The sequence below is a fragment of the Dermacentor andersoni genome, chromosome 2, assembly GCF_023375885.2.
Source record: "Dermacentor andersoni chromosome 2, qqDerAnde1_hic_scaffold, whole genome shotgun sequence".
Lineage (NCBI taxonomy): Eukaryota > Metazoa > Arthropoda > Arachnida > Ixodida > Ixodidae > Dermacentor > Dermacentor andersoni.
In genome coordinates, this window is record NC_092815.1 from 257,055,690 (window position 1) to 257,069,650 (window position 13,961).

Below are 13,961 nucleotides of genomic sequence, written 5' to 3' on the forward strand. Positions count from 1 at the left end.
CAAGCCGAAGCGTGTCCGCCTCCCCCATGCCTCTTGTCTTGGTTGTTATTCGCCGGATCATGTGCGTAACTTGGGCTGTTGTATTCTTAAGCTTTTGAATTAATATTGTATTGGTGTGATCCGACTGGAAAACCATTCCCAATATCTTTACGCTCTGAGACGGAACGATGGTGTGTCCCTCCAGTTGTATGTTGATAGTGAGCGAGTCGGATGTGTGCTTCTTTCGCGGTGAGACCAGGAGTTTCGCAGCTGAGCCCGCATGACTTAGCATTGTCGCTCACCACGTCTGCAGCTTCCTGCAAGCGGTTTTCCATTTCCCCGATGGACCCTGTGGACGACCAGATGGTAATGTCGTCGGCATATAGGCCATGCCGGATCCCTGGGATGTTATCGAGGAGCGGCGGTAGGCCTATTAGGGCGATATTGAAAAGGAGAGGGGATAACACTGCGCCCTGTGGTGTGCCGCGCCCGCCCAGTAGGAAGGGGTTTGTGGCTTTGTCCCCGACCTTTAGGATGGCTTTTCTATCTGAGAGGAAATCTCTGATATAGGAGTACGTCCTGGCCCCACAGCCCAGCGCGTTTAGCCTCTGTAAGATTGCTGTGTGCTTGACGTTATCGAACGCCCCTTTAAGATCTAAAACGAGGATAGCCGTGGGGGATTTGCGTGTCGCTGGTACAATCACCTCCTCTTTCAGCTGAAGTAGGATGTCTTGAGTTGAGAGGTGTGGACGGAATCCTATCATCGTTGTTGGAAGTTTCCCCGAATCCTCCAGGAATGGCTGTAGCCGGTTGAGAACGATGTGCTCTAGGAGCTTTCCTACACATGAAGTGAGGGAGATCGGTCATAGGTTCTCAATGGCTGGTGGCTTGCCTGGCTTCGGTATCAGACGAACCTCGGCTATTTTCCAGTTCTCGGGAAGGTTTCCTTTCCTCCATACTTCGTTAAGATGAAGGGTAAGCTCTACTAGCGAGGGGCTGTCAAGATTTACAAGTGCCTTATTGGTAATTTGGTCCATTCCCGGGGCTGTGTGGCGTCTCAAGCCCATTATCGCCGCTGTTACCTCATGTAGATGAATGTCCTCATCTAGGAGCTCGTTAGGGGTGCCGGTGTAGGGTGGCAGAGGCTCCGATGTCTGTGTGGGGAAGTACTGGGCTTTGAGAGTCAAAAGGAGGTCCGCCTCGTTTCCAGGAAATTGGTGAATTACTCGAGCCATATTGTGGTGGGATTCCGTTTTGCTGCTGGCCGGGTTGATTAAATACCTCAATAACTTCCACGTCTTGGAAGTACTCAGTCTTCCACTCAAGCTGTCGCAGAGGGATAGCCAATTCTCTCGGCATAGCGTGGTAGCGTATTCCGCAGCCTCTTGCGTGAGTAGTGCTATTCGCCTCTTGAGCTTGCGATTTAATCTTTGCCTTTTCCAACGCTTCAGCAGGCTACGCCGGGCTTCCCACATGTGGAGCAAGCGAGCGTCGATGCTTGGAGTGGTGGTGGATGTTTCAAGCATTTTAGTGTGCACCTTCACATCCTGGTGAAGCTGAGTGATCCACTCCTTAATTCACTGAAGCTGTTGGCTCTGTTCGTTCGCAGCTCTTTCTTCTCTTATCTCCCGCAGCTTGGTCCAATCCGTGAGGCGAGCCGTGCCTATCCTGGCTTTGTATTCGAGACCATGGAGAGTGGTGGCTAGCAGCGTGTGGTCGCAGCCTAGGTATTCCTCCAGATTGGTCCAGCAAGCTTGGGGATACTTCTGGTGAGGGTTAAGTCGGGGTTCGTGTCTCTTTGGACACTTGTGCCGAGCCTCGTGCTATTCCTTGGATCGTTGACGAGCGTGAGATCCAGGTCCTCAATAACTTTGTGAAGCATGTTTCCCCTGGGGTTGGTGTACGTATAACCCCAGAGGGGGTGGGCTGCATTAAAGTCGCCCACAATTAGAAGCGGATGGTTGCCTGCTGCGTACGTGGCTTGCTCCAAAACCACTTTGAGGACCGATGGCGCGCTTTTCGGCCGACAGTAGACGTTTAGAACAAACATGGGACCCTTTTTCTTTGTTGCCTGTGGGATAATTTCGAGCAGAATGGCAAGCGGTTCGGATTGCTGGAGGTGGTGTTGAACGGCCACTAGCTTTTTACTGACCAGGGTGTGAAGGCTGCTCCCTGTATCGGTGCCATAAGTGACGTATCCGGGTAGGCGAACGTGTGTGTTCGTTTCTTGCAGTGCGATGATTTCAGGTGGTCTTGTTGATGTAGCGATGTATTGTATCAGTGATCCATACTTGTTCTTGTAGCCCCGGCAATTCCACTGCCACAGCGTGGTTTCGCCTGGGGAGTCCCCGCGCTTACTGCATATATGTTGGGGCGGAGCCATCTTGGTTATCAAGGGGTGGTGATGCGTGCACAAGATGGGGTTCTGGGGAGCCCAGAGAATCTGGCAATTCTGGTAGGGTCTGATGAGCTGTTTTCTTGGAGCGCCGGCTTTGACGAGCTTCCAGTGCTAGTATGCGTTCCTCTAGTCTCATGATGCGTTCCGCCAACTGAGTGTTAGAGTGTTGTTGTTGAGTTGCGAATTCTTGTTGTTGTGCCGCTGACTGTTGTATAGCTGTGAGTTGTTGCTGCATAGTAGCTTGTAGGGATGTCTGAAGGCTCTGAATAGCTTTTGCTACTACCTCTTCTACCTTCTGGAGAGTGGCATATTGGACGGGTATGACTCCCTGCGGTGTAGTGGGCTGCGCGGTTGGTCGTTGCGGTGTCGGATTTGAAGTGACTGTGTGAGCTGGCTGCTCTTCCCGTTTCCGCTTCTCCGGGGGTGGGGTTGAAGTGTTTTGTGTAGGGGTAGTGCTATTTCTTCCAAGCAATTCATCTTTAAGTGCTACGAATTCTGCGTGTACGCTAGTGATTTCTGATTTGAGTTTTGCGTTTTCTTCAGTGAGACGCCTAATCTGGGCATGTGCCTGTGCCAGTTCTGTGTCAACAGTGGGGGGACGAGCTTTGGGAGAAACAACCTGTGCCCAGCTCACCTGCTGCGTGACCTGCGCTGCTCCCTTGCTTCCCCTCCTGCCGCTTGCGGAACGACCACGGCTCGAGGTCCTGCCATGGGATGGCGTCCGTCGTCGCGATGAGGTCCTTCGCCTGGAACCGGAACCGGAACGCGGCCTGGAACTGCTCCTCCCCTGGACAGCTCCGCGTCGTTTCGGGGACCGCGACTTGCGGGATGCTGAGTGCTCGCCACGTGGCCTCGGAGACGAGGAGCCTGCTCTCGGGGTCTGCTGCGGTTTCCGGCGGTTGACGGGCGGCAGGAACCTGTTGGGGCAGGTTTTCGCTGCTGTCGGGTGATTCCCGCCGCACAGAGAGCACCGAGGGTGGCACTCGTGCTGCTCCGTTGCTAGCGAAGTGCCGCACTCTCTGCACTTGGGTGTGGCGGGGGGCCGCGGGCAGACGTCCTCTCTGTGGCCTGTCTCGTTGCAGGTTCGGCAATGCGGCACGGTTCTCTTGTAGAGGTAGCACCGCAGAAGAAGGCCGGAAAATTCGATGTAATATGGTACTGTTTTTCCCAAGAATGTGATCACCATGGTGGTTGTGTTTCCCAGTCTTCTACATGTTAGCGCCTCGTATCCGGGAGATTCAATGCGTTTAAGTAACATTTCGGGCGTGGTGTCGTGATCGATGTTGTATATTACCCCTTTGGAAGAGTTATTGGGGGAAATTCCGTATGATGCAATATCATATGTTGTTGCATCAATTGCGATTTTTTGCATCTTGCTTAGTGCTGAGGCCGTAGCTTCTGAGGCAGTGCTCAGAACAAGGATGTTTTGGTCTTCGTCGATGCGTATTTTGAATCCGGTGTCGCCGATTTGTAGCTTTGCCTCATTTGTAATTGCGTCTACTAACTTCCCTGGGCTCACCTTGTTGAGCTGCAGGCCGTTCCGTGGACGAACCGCCAACTTGTAATCATCGGCAGGAAGGGGGGGTTGTCGGGGCTTGCGCATCACCGGTCGGCTGTGGCGGAGAACGGGCTTCGGTGGCGTTCGGGAAAGTTGGGGCGTGGTCGAGCGTGTCTGCAGCCGACGGCGACGAGCACGACTGGTAACATTGATCCAAGGCTCACTGTCTTCTTCGTTCTCCTCAGCAGCCCGAAGAAGTCCTTGGGATTCGCGAATTTCTATGTCCTCGTCCTCCGGGGCCCCGGCAGACGATTGGTGGGCTTTGTCGGCGTCGGCATTGAGCAGCGCGTTCGCCATCTGCAGCGGTGCGGCGGCCGAAGCCTTTGCTAGGCCTCGCCACTAGCGAAGTAGGTTTAGCGGGGCGGCCCCGCTTCGAAACTTGATGTGGCCGTAAAATGCAAAATATAGCACTTACACTCTCAAGTTTGGTGTTGACGTGCTCTGGCTGACTTCAGGCACACGATGATTACGTAGAATCTGGATGCGGAGGTGATTTCGCCGAAAATGTAGCTTCTGTGCCATGCATGTGGATGTGTCCTCAAAAATAGGCATTGCATTCTTTTTATGTGATCCATGTCATATATTATGGCTGTATGCAGGCCAAAAAGGCAATGCCGAAGCGCACAGCTCACATATGTATCGTACTGGTTCACCAAACGCAGTGATCGCTGTGTTGAGCAGCGCGATCAGCCTCATGAGGAAGGCTAGCGTAGACATATGGTAATTTCAAGCCTACTAGACTTGAAATGCGCGATAACGATGCCGGTGCATCACAAATATTTGATAGCGCCTGCCGCTTGGATGTTTCGTGGTTGCCTTAGGTTGTCCGTGCACGAGCATGCGCTCTTATGCTTTATGTTTTACTCCCTACGCCAAGCGATCAGATAGTGAGCAGATTTACCATTTCATGCTGCTAATACAGGGACACCGGTTTTCTTCGTTGAATTAAAACCGATATAAGCAAAATATTTCACAACACATACACACACCGCGACTGATAATGTGCGTACACCGCGGCTGATTATGCACGTCACATTTTTGCGCCCCCAAGAAATATTTCTGCCTACAGTAGTTACCGATGCACCGAAAGGCTTCCCTGACGACCTTATATGAACGAACATGGCGTTAATTTCACAAAGTAAGATCTAAAACATCTCGAAATCGTTCCGCAGCACGCGACAGCAATACTTTCAAGCAGTGCCGCGCCGGATCGCCCAAGCCAGAGAGGAGGAAAGACTCTCCGCGCGCCCTATCCTCCTCGCCCGATGAAACGGTCTATAGATCCTTTTCAGTTCCGCATCTCTTCGCGGCATAGAGTTTCTCACTATATTGCTGTAGTAAGAAACTCTATGCTTCGCGGCAGCCGCAGCGATTATGCGGCCCGCCTCTGTACCCGCCACCGCGGCGCTGCTGTCGAAGTTTGCGCCAAGGAAGCTCGTCGTCTGCTACAGGCGCGTAACGTTCCGTTGTGCTTTCGCACGGCGCTTAACTGAAGGCATTTCTCACGCTTCACGGCGTCATTATCTGCGCTGTACAAATTTTAGGAGTTAGCCCACGTATGCGTGAAGACGATTTAGAAAAAGGTGGGCATTGGCGATTATATTTCGTTTTCGGCAGAATAGTCGCTTTCGTGCGTGTGCATTTCGCGCTTTTCGTTTTTAATGCGTTTAAATGCTTTCAACCTCCTGTGGAAAACTACGCTGTCGCGTATATGGCGTATGAATCAACGTTTGTTGATCAAAGCATCTATAAACAATGTTATAAATCGTGTGAATCTAATTGATCGTCTGTGCACCTCGGCGCTGTCGTTTCATACCTTCCGCATCTGTATGGCGAAATGAGGAGTTTACTTGGCTCTTGCGCTTGAAAGGTGACGCTACCTTTCCGTATCAATCACACTGATCGGGAGTAATTTTTATTCCTGTTTTCCGAACGCGAAATCGCGCAAGACAGGATTTACAAAAATTGAAACAACAAAGCTTGAACATTTCCCCCGATTTTATTAAGGACGAGATATACCCTCCAGGGTCGTCTAGAGAGGTTCCATAAAGCGACTCCTTAGTTTTCAAGGCACATATAGAGGGCTACCTGATAAATGGATATTGACACGTGTACTTATATTTAACGGGCAACCACGTTTCGCCGCCTAACAAATGTTATCGCACAGCGCGGGACGCGTCTGCATGTATCCGAAGTTTCTGGAAAGTTATCGATACTTCTATCCGCTGTCTGTTGTCGCCGAACCTTGTATTATCTGATTTCATCGCGTGACTCGAATGTTGTAGAACTTTGTGGAAGGCATGCGGGTCCCAACGATTAGTCTGGAACATTCGACGACTGTTGTATAAAAGCCGACGCGCTTGACCCGCTGATCAGATTTTCGACGATCGCCGAGGTGTTCGTCACTGTCGTTGTGCTATAAGTGTAGCCTCTTTTGTGGGCACAGGTTCACCCAATAAAAGTTAGTTTTGTCGTTCACAGTATTGCTACTGTGTTATTGAACGTCACCACCACGTGACATCTGGTGGAGGTGCTTTACGTTCATGTACCGGACGCCCCCGACAAGCCGTAATTCAAGCCCGGACCGCAAAGACAACACCAGCGCCGTCCAGGAACATCGAGCAAGCCGCCGGCTACAGCAGCTGCCCCCGGAACACGGAATTCTACCAGAGACGACCAAGAAGAGCGTCAGAGAAGTTCGTCCAGAGACGACCAAGAAGACAGCCCCAATGGCAGCCAGAGCAGCCCCAATAGTTCTGCAGCAGCCCAGGGAGCCACCGACGTTTCGCGGTTCCACATTTGAGGACCCGGAAAGCTGGCTGGAGGCTTATGAGAGGGTCGCTAAGTTTAACAGTTGGGACAGCGACGACAAGCTGCGGCATGTCTATTTCGCATTGGAAGACGCCGCCAGGACGTGGTTCGAGAATCGGGAAGCCACCTTAACGACGTGGGACCTGTTCCGAAGCGGCTTCTTGCACACGTTTACAAGCGTCGTGCGAAAAGAGCGAGCCCAAGCTCTACTAGAAACCAGAGTGCAGCTGCCAAACGAGACGATCGCGATCTTCACTGAGGAGATGGCCCGTCTTTTCCGGCACGCCGACCCGGAAATGTCGGAGGAGAAAAAAGTTCGCTTCCTGATGCGCGGCGTCAAGCACCCAGACGGCACACTTTCGTCCATAGAACATCTAAGGGACATTTCTTTCTGGACATCCGGATGTCCTGCGGACATCCATTTACCTCCACGATACATCTGAAGGCGATCCAGTGGACCATCCGTAGCCAGACCTTTTAACGTACATAGACAGGTCCCTGGGACATCCAAAGAGGGATATTCGGATATTTCCTGCAGAAAGCTTGCGGACCTAAATTTAGGCACTAATCACTTTTTACATGCTTTTCACTCTTAAAACCATGCAAGCATAGCTGAAAACTAAGAATTCCATGACCTACACGGATGTTTTAATACTTTTATTTCAGAAATGTAAGCACGAAGGTACAAAATATATAGATCTTCAAAACATAGCAGCAAACTCGCTGTAGTACAACTCACAGTTGGTACATTAAATAATGTAACTAGACTATCACACTTTAAACAATGCCATAATGTAAAATATCAATCTTTGAAATAGCGCAGCAAACTCGCAGTAGTAAAACACCCACTTGGTACATGAAATGATGTAACTAGACTACCACACTTTCAATGCCATATTGTAAAGTATACATCTTAGAAGTAGCGCAGCAAACTCACAGTAGTAAAACACCCGCTCGGTACATGAAATAATGTAACTAGACTGCCGCTTTTTAAACAATGCCAGAATGTAAAATATACATCTTCGAAATAGCGCAGTAAACTCACAGTAGTGAAACACCCGCTTGGTACATGAATTAAATGATGTAACTAGACTGCCGCACTTTCAACAATGCCATATTGTAAAATATACATCTTCGAAGTAGCGCAGCAACCTCACAGTAGTAAAACACCTGCTCGGTACATGAAATAATGTAACTTGACTGCCACTCTTTAAACAATGCCATAATGTAAAATATACATCTTCGAAATAGCGCAGCAAACTCACAGTAGTGAAACACCCGCCTGGTACATGAAATGATGCAACTAGACTGCTGCTCTTTAAACGATGCCATAATGTAAAATATACATCTTCGAAATAGCGCAGCAAACTCACAGTAGTGAAATTACCATCCGCTTGGTACATGAAATGATGCAACTAGACTGCTGCTCTTTAAACAATGCCATAATATAAAATATGCATCTTCGAAATAGCGCAGCAAACTCACAGTAGTGAAACACCCGCTTGGTACATGAAATGATGCAACTAGACTGCTGCTCTTTAAACGATGCCATAATGTAAAATATACATCTTCGAAATAGCGCAGCAAACTCACAGTAGTGAAATTAGCATCCGCTTGGTGCATGAAATGATGCAACTAGACTGCTGCTCTTTAAACATTTCCATAATGTAAAATATACATCTTCCAAAACTGTAGCAAATTCACACTAGTAAAACACCCGCTTGGTACATGAAATAATGTAAGAGACTGCCACTCTTTAAGCAAAGCCATAATGCAACTAGGTTTAACCTTTTTAAAACAAAGCACTACTCAGGATATTACAACACAAACTGTAGGCCCTAGAATAGAACACTTGGGAGCATGATATGACTAGCAGTAGTGGTGTTTAAGCATGGTCAGTGGTGCTTTAATGCAACTTGCAGAACTAGGACACAGGTCATGACTAGGATCATAAGGTGAGTTATTGAGAATCAATGCAGTTTTCTGCTTTTTAAATAGCAGTAATTGCATTATAGCAAGAAAACATCTGTTAAAGGGATGCAACTTATTTTTAGTAATGATCTAGTTTTCAACTAAAGTCCTACAACTAAAACCTTTTGAAAAATGCTTGGCACGCCTCCCAGCACGCTAAAGAATTTGGCATAATGCATTTTCCACAGTCATTCTCGGTTTTGGTCATCAGAAGGTGGCCACAAGGGAGCAGCACATTATGAGGCTTTGACACTTCTATTTGCTGTCGCCGTTTATGCTGCCTACCGGCTGAGGCCCTATGTAGCAGCAAGCAGATGACTGAGCAAGCCGGAGTGAGTGTCGAACCCCCATGATGTGTTGCTTCTGTGTGACCACTTCCCGATTACCAAAACCAAGTCTGGCTGTGGGAAATGCATTAGACTGAATTATTTAGGACGCCGTGAGGCTTGCCATAATTTTTTCTAGCGTTTAGAGTTGTAAGAACTTCACTGCATAAAAAAATATGTCCGTAGTCCTTAAACGCGAAATGTGATACCTAAAAACAATTCACCGTGTTTAAAAGGAACATCTGCACTAGAAACAAGCTCGTGGCTCCTAAATGGAAGTTACGCAACTAGAATACATTCTGCAGCTCTGATATATGCAAGTAAAATACAGATCTTGTAAGTACAAGTCTTCTGCAGAACACAAAGCCCAGTACAATACCTGGAGGTGCTATGAAACACGGGTTGCTTGAATACATACTGCAATAGTGGACACAAATTATAAAGCTTCAAAGCATCTCACTTGACTAAAACAGAAGTCATTGGTCTAGAATAAATTGGAACTGAAAAACCTTCAACCCATAAAACACCCCATGGAACAAAAATGCACCTAATGATGTTTTTGGACACAAGCTGGAGTATACTTGAAGAGAATTGGTGGCATCTTGAACACGTGGTATTAGAAGACACCTCATCCGCAAAAAGGCTTGAAGCAATAGTCCTCCAGTCTGGTATTCTGCTCAGAGGGAGGAGAAAGAAAAAAAGGGCAGTATGAGGAGAAATGATAAAGATAAGCAGTAGGATAGTATGTCAGGTAGTAGTATACCGAAGCATTTTGAAACCTCACAGACAATGCAGTAATGATGCAGCATTTTTAACATTAGTATTCGTGGCAGCACACATAGAAAATTAGTCATTATGCCATCCACCCAATTGCAGCAATTGGGTGAAAGAAAAATTACCGTATTTACTCGCATAATGATCGCACCTTTTTGTCAGAAAAATTGACGCAAAATCAGGGGTGCAATCACTACGCAGGTTAAACTTCCTGCGAAAAAAAAAAAAAACTTTTCGTCCCGCGTTTGCTGCGGGACACCAAAACAAAAATTGCGGCCGGCGGAGCAAGCCGAACGCGATGTTTTATTATTCTCGTGAGCACATTACGTGCATTGAAACAGTTTCTTCCGTATAGCATGCTGGAAGCTACACAGCGGAGAAGCCAAGAGGGCAAAGCCCCATCCAAAAGTTCAGTGTCGCGGGGGCGACAAGGCCCGTTGTGGCACGGCGGCCACAGTAGACTGCGCTATGGAGCACGCCATTGCCATACCGGAGGCCATGCGTAGCAGACGCAGCTACATGCTGTGCAAACATTAATTTTTTTTGTTGTCCTGTTGAGATTCACAAATAAATTTAATCGCACAGAAGTGTGGCCCCTAAAAAAATACTGTGTAGTTCAGCTTACCATGTGGTGGTAATGTGACTGGGGCAGGCGAAGCAGCTGGCAAAGGTGGTGCAACTGGCGCTGGTGTTACGGCTGGCAAAGGTGGGGCAGCTGGCACACATGACGTAACTAGAAGAGGCGAGGCTGCTGGCATGGGTGAGGCCACTGGCAGAGGTGACACAACCGATGCAGGTGAGCAAGGCGATGCAGCGAAGGCAGCTATTCAAAGACAGGGTGTCAAGATACATGACGAAATTAGACAAGCTTGACAGCAGCTCTGCCAACAGCATTACAGTGCCGCAGTGTCGACAGGTTCAGAGCAACAGCTGAATACCAACTAATAGAAAGCTTTGAGCTGTTATGATATGTGGATGAGCTGCAGACAAAGCTGCAGTTCGAGGTGTTTAGGTAATTAATGTTACATATGCAGAAACGTCATTTTCAGTGGCATCGAGTGCATTGGATTTGCAGGTTTCTTAAAGCCAGTCTGGATAAGCTCCAAACTGGCTTTACGGTGGGCGTGACGGAGGAACTCTGTTAGCTTTGTACATTTACTACCTTTCTTCACGAATATAAGTCAAGATTCTTTGGTAAAAAACTAGGTTGATAGCTCATTTGGGGGCAGAATTAAAAAACGAGGGTAACCGATATCAGAATAAATATGCTACTATATCTAATGATGATGTGAGGGAGAGCCTGTTCTATACATATACTAACATGGCACACAAAAGCAAATACTTGCTATTTTGCTTCGCACTGGTTTAAGGAAATCTGTAAAAATTCGTAAAAAGAATTATGACGTGCACATGTTTACTGTAAAGGCAGTATCATAAAGAATGTAGCAAATTATCCCTTTTAGATGTTCACACAACACCGCAAAGATAATATATCCCTTCCCTTCTGAGCAAGAAGGAAATGTTCTGTCTGCAAGTGAAGACTTAATTGCTGTAAAGACAACATTCAGTTAAACAATTCACACAACATGTAAAGCATAGAGTTCCACAAGCAGACTTGGTTAACAAAGTGGGCATGACAACAGGTAGACTCACCCTGGGGAAAGTTCACTGGCGCTGGTGGCGGTGGCAAATCTTCAGAGTGCTGGCTGTCAGACGACTGGCAAGGTTCCCACACAACAGCTGGGGTTCTTTTTTGCGGCGGTTCAGAGTCGCTCCCGAGGTCTGAAGTGTACTGCGACTTGTCCAACTTCCTGCGCGCTTCATCATATGATCCTAGAAGTTCAACAAACAATAGCAACAAATTACTTATGTACTGAAAATCATCACCTAAACTGGCATTGTCATAGTGCTACAGCGAGTTATGAGATTTCCGAAAACTAGAGGGAGACGAATATGAACTTTTTCGAATACGAATACTAAGTACCAAGCATCCAATAGTCAAACGCAGATGCATATATTTACAGCAGGAATATTTATTTTGGTATAGTTTGGCGGCACACATGTATTGACTAGTACAGAAAGGACTGCTATCAGGAACAGATGGTGAGCTTTAAACAAAGGATGACCAGTCTTCATTACAAAAACTGCATGAATAGCCTCTCAATAACATTACAGCCTGGTTGCAAACAAGCTCTCCAAGAAAGAATGGCTGCTGTATAACTAGCTTTCCAAAAACGCTAAATAAATGGCTTCTGAAAAAAAGACCAGGAGTTTCGGAAAAAGAAAAAGCTACAGGCTTCTCCGACCAATCAGCAGGACGACCAAATTTTAAAAGTGCTCTTCTACGCCCTGTCATCTGCTAGTGGCGAGAGCTACAGCACAGGTTGCGGCAGCATCTACGAAGACTGCAAGTGAGCAGCGAGATCAGCTGTTGTGATATCAGTGGTAGAAAATTAATTCCATATTCACTCTGACACCAAAAAGATGCTAGTTTTCCAAGATATTTCATGGTACGGAGGAGGATAGCAGAAATGGCGGAAGCGGAGGGTTCATAAGGAGCGCTCGACCATGTCCCATGAAATGGTGGCGCTGCCTCTTAATCCATGTTGTACAATCTACTTGTACATGGTGGGCTCACAGACATTCGTAAGAGCAGGCAGTTTCTTAATTAGAATATGTGCACATTTACCGCTCTCCTTGCTAACTGTTCCAACCATGTTAAACGCTGACTTATTGGTTCCTTTTGCATCAAACAGCAGCTAGGAAGGATATTACACAAGCGAGTCTGCAGAAATTATTTTTGCAAAGGACAAAGCACTGCCCAAGAGGAAGTCCTCCGTGGTGTTGTAGCTGTGGCGACTGCCCGCATGAATTTAGCTACTATCAAAGCAGTAAATTGTTCGTACTTTTTAATGCAAATGTCTTCTTTCAGAAATGTTCCATTAATCTTTTTTGTTCTTTACACATTTTCATTTGAGAACGTAGATAACTATTTTCAATATCATTGAGCCTAAATAAATATTCGATTAAAAAACGAAGCAAAATCGACCACAGCTAAGACCTGCAGAGAAGCTTCCAAGTAAACACCTGCCCATAAGACCACCTGTCAAGGGCACTTAGTCATGCAGTGGGTTCCCAGCTATGTCACTACATCTCGATGCGCAGAAATCTGCGCTCGCAGGTCCCGTAGCCTTTGCTCCACTGTGAGGAACTACTGAAATAGAGTAGAAATACTTCCTTGTTTAATAGAATGAAAATTTACCCGTTAACTGTTAACAGCTGTATTCAAACTTGGAATATTTGCCCATCCATAACAAAAACTACTGTGCATGCAAGTGTGAACTATCATTGCATGTGGTGGAAGTAGTATGACCCCAGAAAATTTTGGAAGACCACGCTAACACTCAATAATTACAATAGTATTTGCATACAGGAAGTGGCCATGTGGAAGGATTCATATGCACTTACATTGTCCATGTGCAGTAAACAAAACCGTTAACAATTATATATACGTGTTAATGAGCAGCAACAGTGGCACTTACCAAACAGCCCCTTCACCTGGACCTCGTATCCTTGCCATGGTGGCAAGTAGGAACATGGATGTTTTTTTCTTATCATAGATGTCAGTCGGTCCAATGGTACTTTAGGCCACATGCATATGTCGTCCGAGATCCATGAGGATGGCACAACCTCTACCTCTTTTCGACCAATAAAATCGACAATTGCATAAGCCATCTGGAAAGAGAACTTTGCATGAACATAGACCACTTTTTCTTCACAGGAAACAGAAACATCAAATAAATGAAGCGTTGATTACAACACTGAAAGGCAAGTGTTACGCAGACCTACTGGTAGAATGAAAACAAGCACACGAATTACGCAATTCAGTTGGTGTGGATCTCTGGAAGAACTATGTACTGGCTGGCGTGAGGCAGCAACAACATTTTCTTCGGATTCCTTAGAGGCCACACCTTATTTCTTGACAGAATGGAGACCAAAAAAATTCCTATTCGTGAGGACTCAAAGGGTGATGTGTAAAAGTCTTCTCTGTGATTAAATTCTTGTCAAACAATGCAAACTTTGTTTGATGCTTTCAGATAGCAAAACTTCTGCACAAGAATAATGTGACCGTCAAGCATTACAC

The 13,961-nt window shown here is 46.9% G+C and overlaps 1 long non-coding RNA gene across 1 annotated transcript; it reads right to left on the reverse strand.

Moving 5' to 3' along the window:
- Window positions 1-7,384: 7,384 nt before the first annotated feature.
- On the reverse strand, window positions 7,385-10,600 carry LOC140216038 (uncharacterized). The gene is made up of 2 exons (XR_011892685.1): window positions 10,443-10,600; window positions 7,385-9,716 (listed from the first exon to the last, which is right to left on the reverse strand). It is a non-coding gene; the product is annotated as an uncharacterized lncRNA (long non-coding RNA).
- Between the last annotated feature and the right edge of the window lie 3,361 nt (window positions 10,601-13,961).